Genomic DNA, 12477 nt, shown 5'->3' on the forward strand with positions numbered 1-12477 from the left:
TCTCAGTATATACCAAGTTACAACATTTTTAGTGTGTTTATCAAGCTTCAAGAGAGTTCAATTTTTAGAGAGTATTTTGTACTAACATCTAAGGGATCTGGGATTTATTTTAGAAGTAATTGATTCACCCCTCCCCTCTCAGTTACTCGTCTTATATTTCCAAGAATGAAGTGGTACCATAGTTGCATGAAATGGTAAACAACAACAACTAGGACATATTGTACACAAAATATTTAACTAGGAAGTAGAAGTAGCAATTTATTGCTTCTTCCTTTAGCTAAATGTAGTTACAAAAAGCTCAGAGATAAAATACATATTGATTACCTTAGTGCAGTGTATGATTGATTACAACATTGTAGAAATACCTTTCTTTGGGCACATGTTTCCATGTTTCCCTTCTTGGATCCTTATAGATTTATTACAACTATTTTTATAGCCAGTATGGCAACCAAAGGCCATACTAGTAACATTCCAGCTAATGTGATCCTTCAAAAATGACTCTTATATACCCTAGATTCACTTCAATGCATACACAAATACCACTTATTACACTCAATAAGGATAATTTTATTACAAAATAAAAGAGATCATTATTTATTAAATTTATTTAGTTATAAATGACAAAAAGATACAAATAAAGGATTTTAGTACAAGTTCCACACCCTAGTGTTCACCTTCAACAAACAAACATAAATTTTTTGTACATGTTAATGATAAAGATCATTAACAAAAATCAAATAAATGTGTAAATGTATGTGCCATTAATTGCCTCAGTGTGTTATGTACCTTGTTTTTATTTTGGTTCTTACCTATCAATCCCATTACAATTTTGTAAAAATTAAATATTCTTCCATTCTTTAATCATATACTAATACCACCACCTCAACCCTTATTTTGTTGGTTAGATTCTCATCATTTTTATTTAACCACTATGCTTTTTATTTCTCAACCTAACAGGTGTCACATATCAAATCTATAACAAAATAATTGAATATTAATAATTGAAGTTTATTTAGGAAACTTATAGTATGATGTAGCATGTCATGATTTTTGGTATCTCTGACCTATTGTTGTCTACTAGTGTCAACCACTCAGTCAATTACAAGGTAGAGTCAGATAGTCATCACTAGACTGAGCTACTCTATATAGGTCAAGTCATATATATAAGCTAGTTTGGACCAAGCTATTGTATAGGAGGCAAGTAAGTTTGTGCTTACCAAGTATTTTCTATATGAGCTGAGCTTAATAGTAATCGAGAAAGTTCCAAGCATACAAGTGTTGAGTTACATAGTATATGTTGAGCACTATACAGACCAAGCAATAATAATGTCGAGCATCATAACATAGTAAAGGCCAAGCAACATAAAATTTACATAAAAGTCAGGAATGGAATAGATTTGGAGGTAAAACATTTTCAAGCTAACATGGAAGGAAAATTTAATGATTTTGGATGTTGTTAGAGAACATTTAATATATGAAGAGGTTGTTAATGATGTGGATCAAAGATCTCTATATGTTATGATAAATGATTGAGATGAAGAGGCTAATATGGAAGCATTTGGAAATCTCTTGATGAAAATATTTAAAAGGATGAGATCTTAAGCTAGATCAAGAATAGAGAGAGAGAGAGAGAGAGAGAGAGAGAGAGAGAGGAGAGAGAGGTGAGCATGATAAGGTGATGCAAGATGAAGTGAAGGATCAAAATCAAAGTAGAAGTCAATGACCTAATCATAGAAGTGAAAGGGAAAGACAATTATTATCAGATTAGAGAAGAGGACAAGTTAGCAAGGAGAAGAATCAAAATCAACTTACAGAGCATATCGACAGTCAAGTGCTAAAATAGTTGTAATAGACTTGAATTAGGGTAAATCTCTTAACAGATTGGTCTTAATAGATCTTTGTAAATCTCCTAATAGAGTCCTTACTTTCTTGTAAGTGTCAAATCCTCTAACTAGGTGAGACCTAACAATCTCTTAAACTTTTAATAGGGTGGACCCATCATAGGGTAGATCATATTTTATGATCAAACATTTGTAACCATAATAGGTTAACTTTATTATTGTAGTAGTTAAGATTTGTGGGCATCATCCCCACCCCATTTTTACCTTCACCTTGGAGGGTTTCTGGGTAACAAATATTATGTTATGTGTTTATTTTCATGCATGTGATAGATCATATTTACATGCTACAACAAGTTATCATTACAAGTTTTACATGCACAAATTTATTGATAGGTGTGAATGAATTGGTAAAAAGTATAAAGTTTTTAAGATTTTGATTCACCCCTCCCTCCCCCTTCTCATTATCTTGATTATCTTGTTTATACATATGTCAGTCAATAATTATGACTACGTTTCCAATGTGAAACATTTGCCATTCAATGTGGTTGAAATCCCAAATTAATGATGTCATTTAAGAGTTTGCAAAGGTCATTTATAAACAAAAACTTTAGTTCATATAATATGTTAAAAGTTTTTTGAAACATCTAGGTGTTGCATAACACTGTATTAGGGAAAAAATCTATTCATCGTTCGATAAAAAAATACACAAAAGGGTTTACCTTATGGTACTAGATCTTGAGTGTTTGGTAAATTGAGAAAGCTAGACTCTTTCTCCTTCCAAAAGATGTAAGTCCTATAGTTTTATTGTAAACTTTAAGATTCATCTCTAACATATGTTAAATTTTCTTGACTTGGCACATGTGCTTATCAAGTTCTTCAAACTAAATATAGATTTTCTACTATGTTTTCCAAGATCACGAGATAGGAGAAGGTTGTATAGTTATGAGAATATATAACCATGGTTATGATCATCTCATAAATTAAATAAGGACTAGTGGAGGTGTTTACTGATTTATTATAGCTATATAGAATAATGTTCTTTGTCCCACTACCTAGATCATTGATAGTTGGCGTAGAAGGGACACCATGAGCCATCCAACCTTATTCAGTTTTATTGTAATCCATGTCTAAAAAATTCACAATTGGTACATTTTTCATGTAGAGCCTTGGGAAAGATACAAATATTGGATACATAACATGTCTTATGAAGAACATGCCCCAACATACAGTAAGATCATAAATGCAATACAAACAAATATTTTGACTATTCTAGTTATTAATTATCCCATTGGAATAGAATATTTGAATTTTCCAAAGTTCCTTTTTGTAACGCCCTGCCAAGGGATCCAAAATAATTAACCTAAAATTTTACTAAGTGTGCCAAACAATTTTTTTTTTTTAAATCATGAAAGGTAACTCATTCACATTAAACACATAGTACCAAAAGCAATAACATACATACAACTAAAAACATACATAACAGGTTACATTCCTTAAGGATCCCAAGACGTTGAGTCACATTTAATCTAATTAAAACTAAGCCTAACAACCACCACATCCACATGAAGAAATAATAGAAAGTTCAATGTCCATATACACTAGGAGAGCCTATATATAAAGGCCTCTAAGATGTATCTAGAATGTGTCTAGAAAGAACTAGGAGATAAGCATGACAACTAAGCACATAACTTCCATGATAAGAAGATAAACATAATGAGGTGTCTAGAATGTTGCAGACACGATGTGATCAAATAATATGCTAACTCCTAAGTGTAGACAACACATGCATAATTAGAGTGTAAACTCCTGTGTTGTTAACATGACAACTCACAAGAGTTTGCATACTCCTATGTGAATAAGTATTAAAATAATGCACATTAATTTATTTAATATTCACTTTACTCTTTTTAATTTAATTTATTAATTCTAAATCTCATGCACTTATCATGTGGTCATGAAATTTTAATAAATTAATTTATTTTCCACTTTTAAAACTCTAAATATATTATTATTAAATTAAATAAATATTATCATGTTCCAACTTTAAACTTATAACTTTTATCTTCAAATTTAATTAATTTCCCAATTAATTAAATTAAATTAAATATTAAAATATCATATTAATTTACATTTAATTAAATCTCTTAATTAGACTTAACTAACAGAAAAATTCACCAAAGACTCATAAAATAAAATATGAAAATCCATCATAGAAGAATACATACCAACTCAAATAAAAAGGTTAATATTATGAATTACATCATCTGATGCATTCAAAGGGTACTCAACTCAGATACTTGTCCTGATTTTCAATTAGGACAAATGGCTTAAAGGTTTAGGATTTGGACTTGAGAATTTATCTCCCCTCTCTTACCATTGAGATAATGCAATAGGGTACACTCATCCTAGTAATTCAAGTAAGGTGATACCCGGTACATGCAATCTGCATAAAATCCATGCATGTAGATACACAATATATACTAAGCTAAACAAGCAATGATAGGAAGTGGTGCATCGTGTAGATCCCAACTAGCAGGTGACTATGACTCCCTTCCTTAACCACATCAGAAATGTCATAAATAAGGAAAAAAATACATACACCATATGTACCTATGAAATGTGGGCCTTTGAACCTCACAGACACTTCAACATGGTCATTACCTGCGGAATCATCCTGGAATAAACATTGAGTTTTTTATCCAAGAGGTTTGACAGAGTGACCTCTCGCCTTCTATCTAGATGGATTTGCCTAATTAATGTCCTCAGATTTGAGATGTAGGCAACCAGACCTTCTAAGAATGAAGGATTTAAAAGAAAATTCGACTAATCTATATGAGAATGCAGATTAATCTAGAATGGAGTATGCACATTTAATCTAAGAACATGTAAAATAAAATTATGCTAAAATGTATGCATATTATGCTAAATGAGATTAAACTATAAAATGAATATATTATGAAAATAATGAGCTCAAATGAATGCAATTTGATAGCAATTCAATGCAAATTCTCATTCAACCTCTCCCTGAAATGAAGAGAGGAGGGTCTCTTATATAGATTTTCCTGAAAACCTTCGACGGTTGAGATTGATTTCAATCAACGGTCAGGATTGAAGATGAAGTTCAGTCATAAAGGAAGATTCCCAAATTAGAGGGAGTTAACCGATTTCTTTTGAGTAGAATAAGGAGTTAACTGATTTAATTCCTTTTTGATCAACAGTGAACTGGAAATTTCCCTTTTTGAACTAAAGAAGGATTTTGGAGAGATATTTAATTTAATAAAATGAGATATGCTCTCATAAATATATTTTCTATTTAATTAAATAATTTCATTTAATTAATTAGAGACACTTTCTTATTTAATTAAATAACTATATTTAATTAATTAGGAATTACTCATATTTAATTAAATAACTTTGTTTAATTAATTAAAGAATAGCCTTCCATTTAATTAAATAATTTTCTTTAATTAATTAGAAATACCTTTCCCATTTAATTAAATAATTACATTTAATTAATCAAGATAGGCATATTTATTAAATTAAATAAATTTAATCCCATAGTACATTAGCCTTAGGATATAATTTAATTTAATTAAAGTATAAATACTTAGTAATTAAATTAAATATTAATCAATAGGTTTGATGTGACTAATATGAATAAATACTATAGGAATTAAATAATAAGTATGATGAATGTAGATTAAGGTTTTCTACATCTAACAATTAAGTCAAGTAGCGAGTAGCAGAATAAGAATTGTCTATTAGAATAGGACTTAAGATTGATCAGATATAGACCAGAATTGGTATCATAACAATGAGCCAATTTTGGGGTATTAGTCTCATTGAATTCTCATATAGATTTTTATTGTTAGTTTAATTCTCATATAGATTTAATATGCATATTCATTTAGCATAATCTCTTTTACAGGTTTCTAGACTAAAATGCATTTCTTATTCTAGATTAAATTGCACAATCATATAGATTATTTGCATCCCATTCTCAAATCCTTCGTTCGTAGAGGGTCTAGTTGCTTAAACACCTCAAATCTAAGGATATCTAATAAGAAAATCCCATTAGATAGAAGGCAACAGGTCACCTTGCAGGTTGATTCTCGGATGAACAATCCAATGTTCATTTCAGGATGAATCCGCAAACAATGACCATGTTGAAGTGTGTGTGAAGTCTGAGGCCACAATTCACGCATACATTTCTGGCGCCCACCATGGGGCTTGAACCAAGTTTCTAGCTCCATCTTCTTTTCTTGCATTTTATCTTCAGTCTATTTTTCAAACTTTTTTTTTTTTGCAGCAACTTAATGGTTCTAATCAAGTGTTTTTTTTTAGGTTCTTATTTTAGCTTTTAAGGCTAACCCTTGTGCAAGCTGAGTTGCAGGCAAAAAAATCTTGCGGTTCTTGAAAGATTTGATCATATCCTTCAAACGGTTCATTATTTCAATCTAAAAATTTGATTGCATATTTGGCATGCAATTCTCAGTTCACAGTAAACATTTTGGATTTATTTGGTCAAAAATGAATTTTCAGTAATTTTTTTTTATGTATTTTCATAAAAAAATTATTTTGTAACCCAAATCATTGAATTTTAATTTGAAAATTGCATTACAAATTTGGGAAGATTTCAAGAGATCATAGTACAAATTTTGGGTTTTTTTGAGCAAAAAATGATTTTTTATAATTTTTTTATGTATTTTCATAAAAAAATTAATTCTTGACATTAATCAAAGAATTTCAATCCGAAAATTTTATTGAATGTTTGGGAGGCTTTCTAAGGGCTACAGTAAAAAATTCAGATTTTTTGGACCATAATTCTATTTTTTATAAAAAATTTATGTGTTTTCATAAAAAAAATTATTAACTCATGATGCAAATCTTGGAATTTTAATCAATAATTTTTATTGCAGGTTTTTGGAAAACAGCAAGGAAGAAAGAAAGGCCATCCAAATATGACAAAATAAAGCAATAAAATAAAATAAAAATGCATCTCACTTTTGCTAGCTTCGTAAACAGCACAAGAATTGTTAAAAATCAGGTAAAATTTACTAAGCGCGTTGTGAGGATCACCAGGTAACCTTCCTCAGCTAATAACACTTCATTTGGATCTAAAAACAAACATCTCTCATGTCAAGCTTGTGTGTGTTTCCTTCCATGTTTTCATTTTACAACACATGCATAATTTGATACTAGGGTGTGATCTCCGTTAGTATTCATTTAACAGGCTTAGGTACTAGTGATAGATTTAGATAGCTATTTTTGGTTATTAGACTCGCTAAATATGCTGACCTCTCATTTCACCCTATGGTTGCAAGATCAGCACCACATTAAAGGGGAGGGGTCTACAGGAAAGAAGCGTTAAATGCTCCACAAGGCAACCCTTTTGTGCTTTCTAGAACTCACTAGTTTTTGAGTTGTGGACTCGTTTTGGCTTGTGTGGGGGGTTAAATTTTCCACATATTTGGACTCACCTTGCATTATTTAAAGCATTAAGTGTATCACCTTGTGCTCTTTGACTACTTTTGGATAGATTTGCTTTTGAGAATTAACATCTGTACACACAGTAATTAGGCCCCATGAACACTATTTGTAGATCTTGAGAGAGTGGGTTCCTAGGGAAACTCCTCTCTACAATGGATTCCTTGTAGGTGGGGAGGATACTTTGAGCATCTTGCAGATAAATGAGTCTTCAACTTGTTGATTGAGGCATCCTTTCCCCGGAGAGCTTGATAGATCACTGGAAGTTGACATCATAGATCTTTAAGAGATAATCTTAGTTTAGTGTGTCAGATTAATCTACTTGCTTTGATTGGGCTAAAAGTGTAAAGGTGTCAAAACCATGGATCTAGAAGCTAAGTCCCCTTGTGGTACACTATTGTGAGTTGGACACCTTTAGAGAAGGTCAACCATAGCAGACAATCCCTCTACAGGGCAAACTGCATGGACGGAACCTCGAGCGGTAATAGCCATTTTTGACATGGTAGTGACAACCACTATATAAATGTCCTTGTGGAAGAAATTTCAATGGGTGTGGTTCATTGTGGGTTGTCAGATCTCCCCAGTAGCTCTTGAAGTTAAGTTCTCGGACTATGTTGAAACCTCGGTGTGTCGGGATTGGAGGTCACCCTAGTGAGTCATAAAAGTTGCAGGGTCAAAACATTACTAAAAACCTTAGAGAGGCCAAACTTTTCACTTTCTAGGAATGTGTGCAATGATTGCAAAACTCTTTGAAAACATACACAAATAGCTCTCTTAGGGATTAGCACAAACTAAGTCACTTGATTGTTCATGCACAAGGTTGCTTTTGCCCTTGCTCATTGCTATCAGACATGCTTGAAATCACCTTCTTGCTATTCTACATGCGTTTTTATCTACCTAGTTATTGAAACGATCAAAATTTGTCAAAATATTCTGCCTGTTAAACTGAAACTATCAAAATAATTCAACTTTTCACTACAGTCGCGCGACGATTAACTTTAGGGACTTGCTGTTCTATTTTCTCGCCAAATCTGAGATCCTATCTTGCGTGACCATTGTAGATTCTTGCGCAAAACTCTACTGAAACATGGCCAAAAACTTGTTAAAATTGGTCATTTCCTGCACTTCTTTGCACAACCTATAAAGGTTTTTCGTGCAAAATCTTGTGTTAGCATTATCACATTCGGTCTATTTTAGCTATTTGCATCTTGAACATTGTCTTTTTTCTACGTCCATTTATTGTTCTCTGTTTATGAACAACCCCAAATAGTGGCATCTCGCTTAGCTAATGACTTGAGATCCATACTTTAACTAGTCTTGTCTCTCAATTATCTTGCTCTTGTCCTTTGGTGCTTATTATACTCTATGCCATGATAGTCATAATCTTTGGCTATTCTAGCCTTCAAATCAGACTATTTGTACCTTAGTATACTGCACTCTTATCTTGCTTTTCTGAGACTACATTCTAGTGTGGTCCTTGTCTAAGCTTTTTCTTTTTTTCATTGTCTATGACTGTGGCAACTTGACTTATGTTCTAAAACTTGGCTATCACTACTTCAAACATAGTACATCAAAACGACTAACAAAAAATGCACTAAATCCAATGTTCCTAGTGAGGAAGAAGAGCTACTTATTACAAACATGAAGTAACAAATCCAATCAATAAGTGCTCAAATTCAAAGACTAAAGGAGGAAGATGAAACATCATCAAACAAATTCTCCTTGAGAGAAAATTTCTCTTCCTCCTATGACAACCAAAAATCACATTCTTGTGATCTTGAATCCAAGACATCTGAGAAAACCTCACATACACCCAAGAAATCTAGAAATATCTTTGAAGAAAAACCTTGGGAACCTAAACCAAAGTTTGATTTCACACCTTTGGGAAAATCTTATGAATTAACCTTGGAAGAACTTCTTCAAGAAAAACTCATTACTTTACCTAAGCTCACTTTGGCAGGAGTTTCCTTTATGAGTAACTATTGTGTCTATCATAGACATAATTTACATAAAACTTCCCATTGTAAGGAGCTGAAAAACAAGATCCAAGATCTCTTTGACAATGGTATAATTCAAAAATCTAAGCTCTCAACTACTAAAGATTCTACTCTCAAGAAGGATCAACCTCATGAAACCATGTCTAGTAACCATTCAAACACAACTTCTACTTCCTCCAACATACATCCACCTTCTAAATTGTCCAATCTTTCCAACACATATTCACTAAAAGAACTCACTACTCCCCCAGTTGACTATGTGTAACCTCAAGGACTACCTTTAAAGGAAACTCAAGCTAATATTGACTTAGCTACAAACCTCTCCCATACTACACAAAGAAAAGATCCAAAACCTCCATGTGTTGCTCCTCCTATTATCCCCAATCCAACTATTCCTCCATTATCCCTTCAAGAGCCTATTATGGAGACTCTAGAAATATATTCGAATACAGATTTAGATACTTCCTCATCCTTGGATTTGGTTTCATGTCAAGAGGACTACTTAAATGATGAAGAAACAAGTGTTGATCAAGACCAAGATTCCTTCATCCCCTTTCAAATCTTCCAAGATCTCATGCCTTCATCTCAAAAGCCTTATAGTCCTCCATCTCCCATGTCATGCACCTCTACTAAGCAAGATCAAGATTTCCCTTCCACCATCCTTAAGGAGATTACAAAAGACCAAGAGAAGGATACTTTTCCTATGTTACCCAAAATTCCTTTTGAAGAGAAAAGTGTTCCCTCGCTCTCTTATTCTACCTCGCTACATTCACTTCTAAACTATGCTCAAGCTTTAAATACTCCTGTCAAAGGTATTGCTCCTATAATAGTTACTCATAAATCTATTGATGACTTTGGTCATATTGCTTACTCTAAAGATGCTGATATCCATACTCATGGTTCATTCACATCTTCTAAATCTATCCTTGGTCCCTAACCATCTAAGCTAAAACCTTCAAGTCTTCCATCCATATTGGGACCTTATGTTCCTCTATCTCCTATTTCCACTACTAGCTCATTACACATTCCTCCTACCCTACCCCAAGATCAACAAAGATACACATACTTGAACTCTTCACATCCACCTTTCCGTCTAAACTAGTCATATTGGCCTCATTCATCCATAAATCCCAAGTCCTTTGGAAGAAATTTGGATGATCAACTCAAACACAAGTGCATGAATCCATCCTAAAAAGTTCACTATGTCTCCCCTAATCAACATGTGAATGTCAAGAAGGAAAATATGCAAAAGAGACTACAAAGGTCCATTATTCAAAGAGCTCAACCAAAGAAAGTATGGGTTCTTAAATCTATTATTGAAGAAATGCATTCCAAAGCATCTAATGGAAAATTAAAAGCTATATGGATTCCCAAGTCTCTTTTGAAGGACTTGAATATTGAAAACAAATCAAAGTTGACATTCAAGCTTCCAAAGGCTTTCACTCCACCTTCTTCCCAACATCTTCCTAAAAAGGTTTCAAAGCCTTCTACTCCACCTTCCTCTGAAATTATTCCACCACCTCATACATCTAAACCTCATACTATTTCATCCATATTTCCTCCATTATTCCATCACCCTTCAAGGTGTGTGTCAATGTTGATCTTGCCCACTTATTCCACCACCTCATACTTTTTCTTCTACCCTTGCACATCCCTTTCAATACCCTATCCACTCCACCTTCTATCCTCCACCTTTTATCCTTTGATCCCATTTATCTCATCCATAGCCTAAAACTTTATCCTCCATATATCTTTTCTATTATCTCCCTTCCATTACCCTATCAGCATCTGTGAGCATACCTTTCTATGGTCTTGGCTTATCATAATTTATCCTTCCAATAGGAGCACTATTCAAATTGAAGAAGGCTTGAATTCTTTCCAAAAACTCTAAAAATCCAAAGAAAAAAAAGAAAAAAAGAAAAAAAAATGTGCATTGGTGAAAACCTGAAAAATAGGTGCCTTGGTAGCAAAAGTAAAGATAAATAAATTTGTCCTATGGTCAAAACCACTTCTTGTGCCACCTTGGACAAGTACCATGATGAAAACCTGGTAAACAGGCATCATGCGTAATTCTTCCATCCATGACATCCTATCATGATCTTGCTTATCCTTCAGACGTCCTCATTCCTAAAGTCATTCACTCATAACCTCCATAACAAACTTTGTTATCCTATTTAGTTAACCCTTTGGTCTTGATCAACGAAAGAAAGAAGAACACTCAATTCTTACCAATCTCTTGATGTGGTCATTTTCTTGGATTACTTACACGATACCCTTCATTACACCATGAGCTTATATTGTTATATCCTTTTCCCTAGCTTGGGTAATCTTGTGAAGGCTTTCTTTGAGGGTAACATTCACCATGTCATACTCCTTGCCTATCCATCTCCACTTATCCACTAGCTTACTACTACATCTTGCCCTATACCTTGCTAGACACTAGAACAAAATCAAGGTAATCCTTCTTGAGAGCTAGTAATCTCTGACAAAGTTCTAAAAATTTAAAAAAATCTAAAAATTAGAAAAAGTCTTGAAAAAAATTGTTACCTTGGTGAAAACCTAGCAATAGGCGCCTTCGTAACACCAAAAAAATTGAAAAATCTCAAAAATACAAAAAAAATCAAAAAAGAGAAAAATACACAAAAAATTGAAAAACAAAAAAGAAGTGCCACTGGTGAAAACCTCGAAATAGGCATCATGGTAGCAAAAAAAGCAAAAATCCTGCCAAGAAGATGAAAACCTAGTAAATAGGCACCTCTTGTCCTCAGCACTCCATCCTACAACGCATCTTCTGGCTATTATGTATAGTTGCTTTCATGCTTTTGCTTTCCTACTTTTCTTGCTTTCTACTCATGTATCCATGGATTGAGTCTTGCCACAGCTCGAGGGCATTCCCCCTTTCGTGTCACTATTTTTGAGATTCTCCTCATAGAATCTCCTTCGCAATAGTTACCAGTGGTTCTCACTGCATCTGCCTATTGTCGCTAGTGCCACTATTTTTGAGATTCTCCTCATAGAATCTCCTTCACGATAGTCACCAGTGGTTCTCACTGCATCTGCCTACTATCACTAGTGTCACTCTCTTCAAGATTCTCCTCATAGAATCTCCTTCACGACAGTCACTAGTGGTTCTCACTACGTCTACCTACTAT

Source organism: Cupressus sempervirens, chromosome 11, assembly GCF_028749045.1.
Source record: "Cupressus sempervirens isolate cs-2001-9-10 chromosome 11, ASM2874904v1, whole genome shotgun sequence".
Lineage (NCBI taxonomy): Eukaryota > Viridiplantae > Streptophyta > Pinopsida > Cupressales > Cupressaceae > Cupressus > Cupressus sempervirens.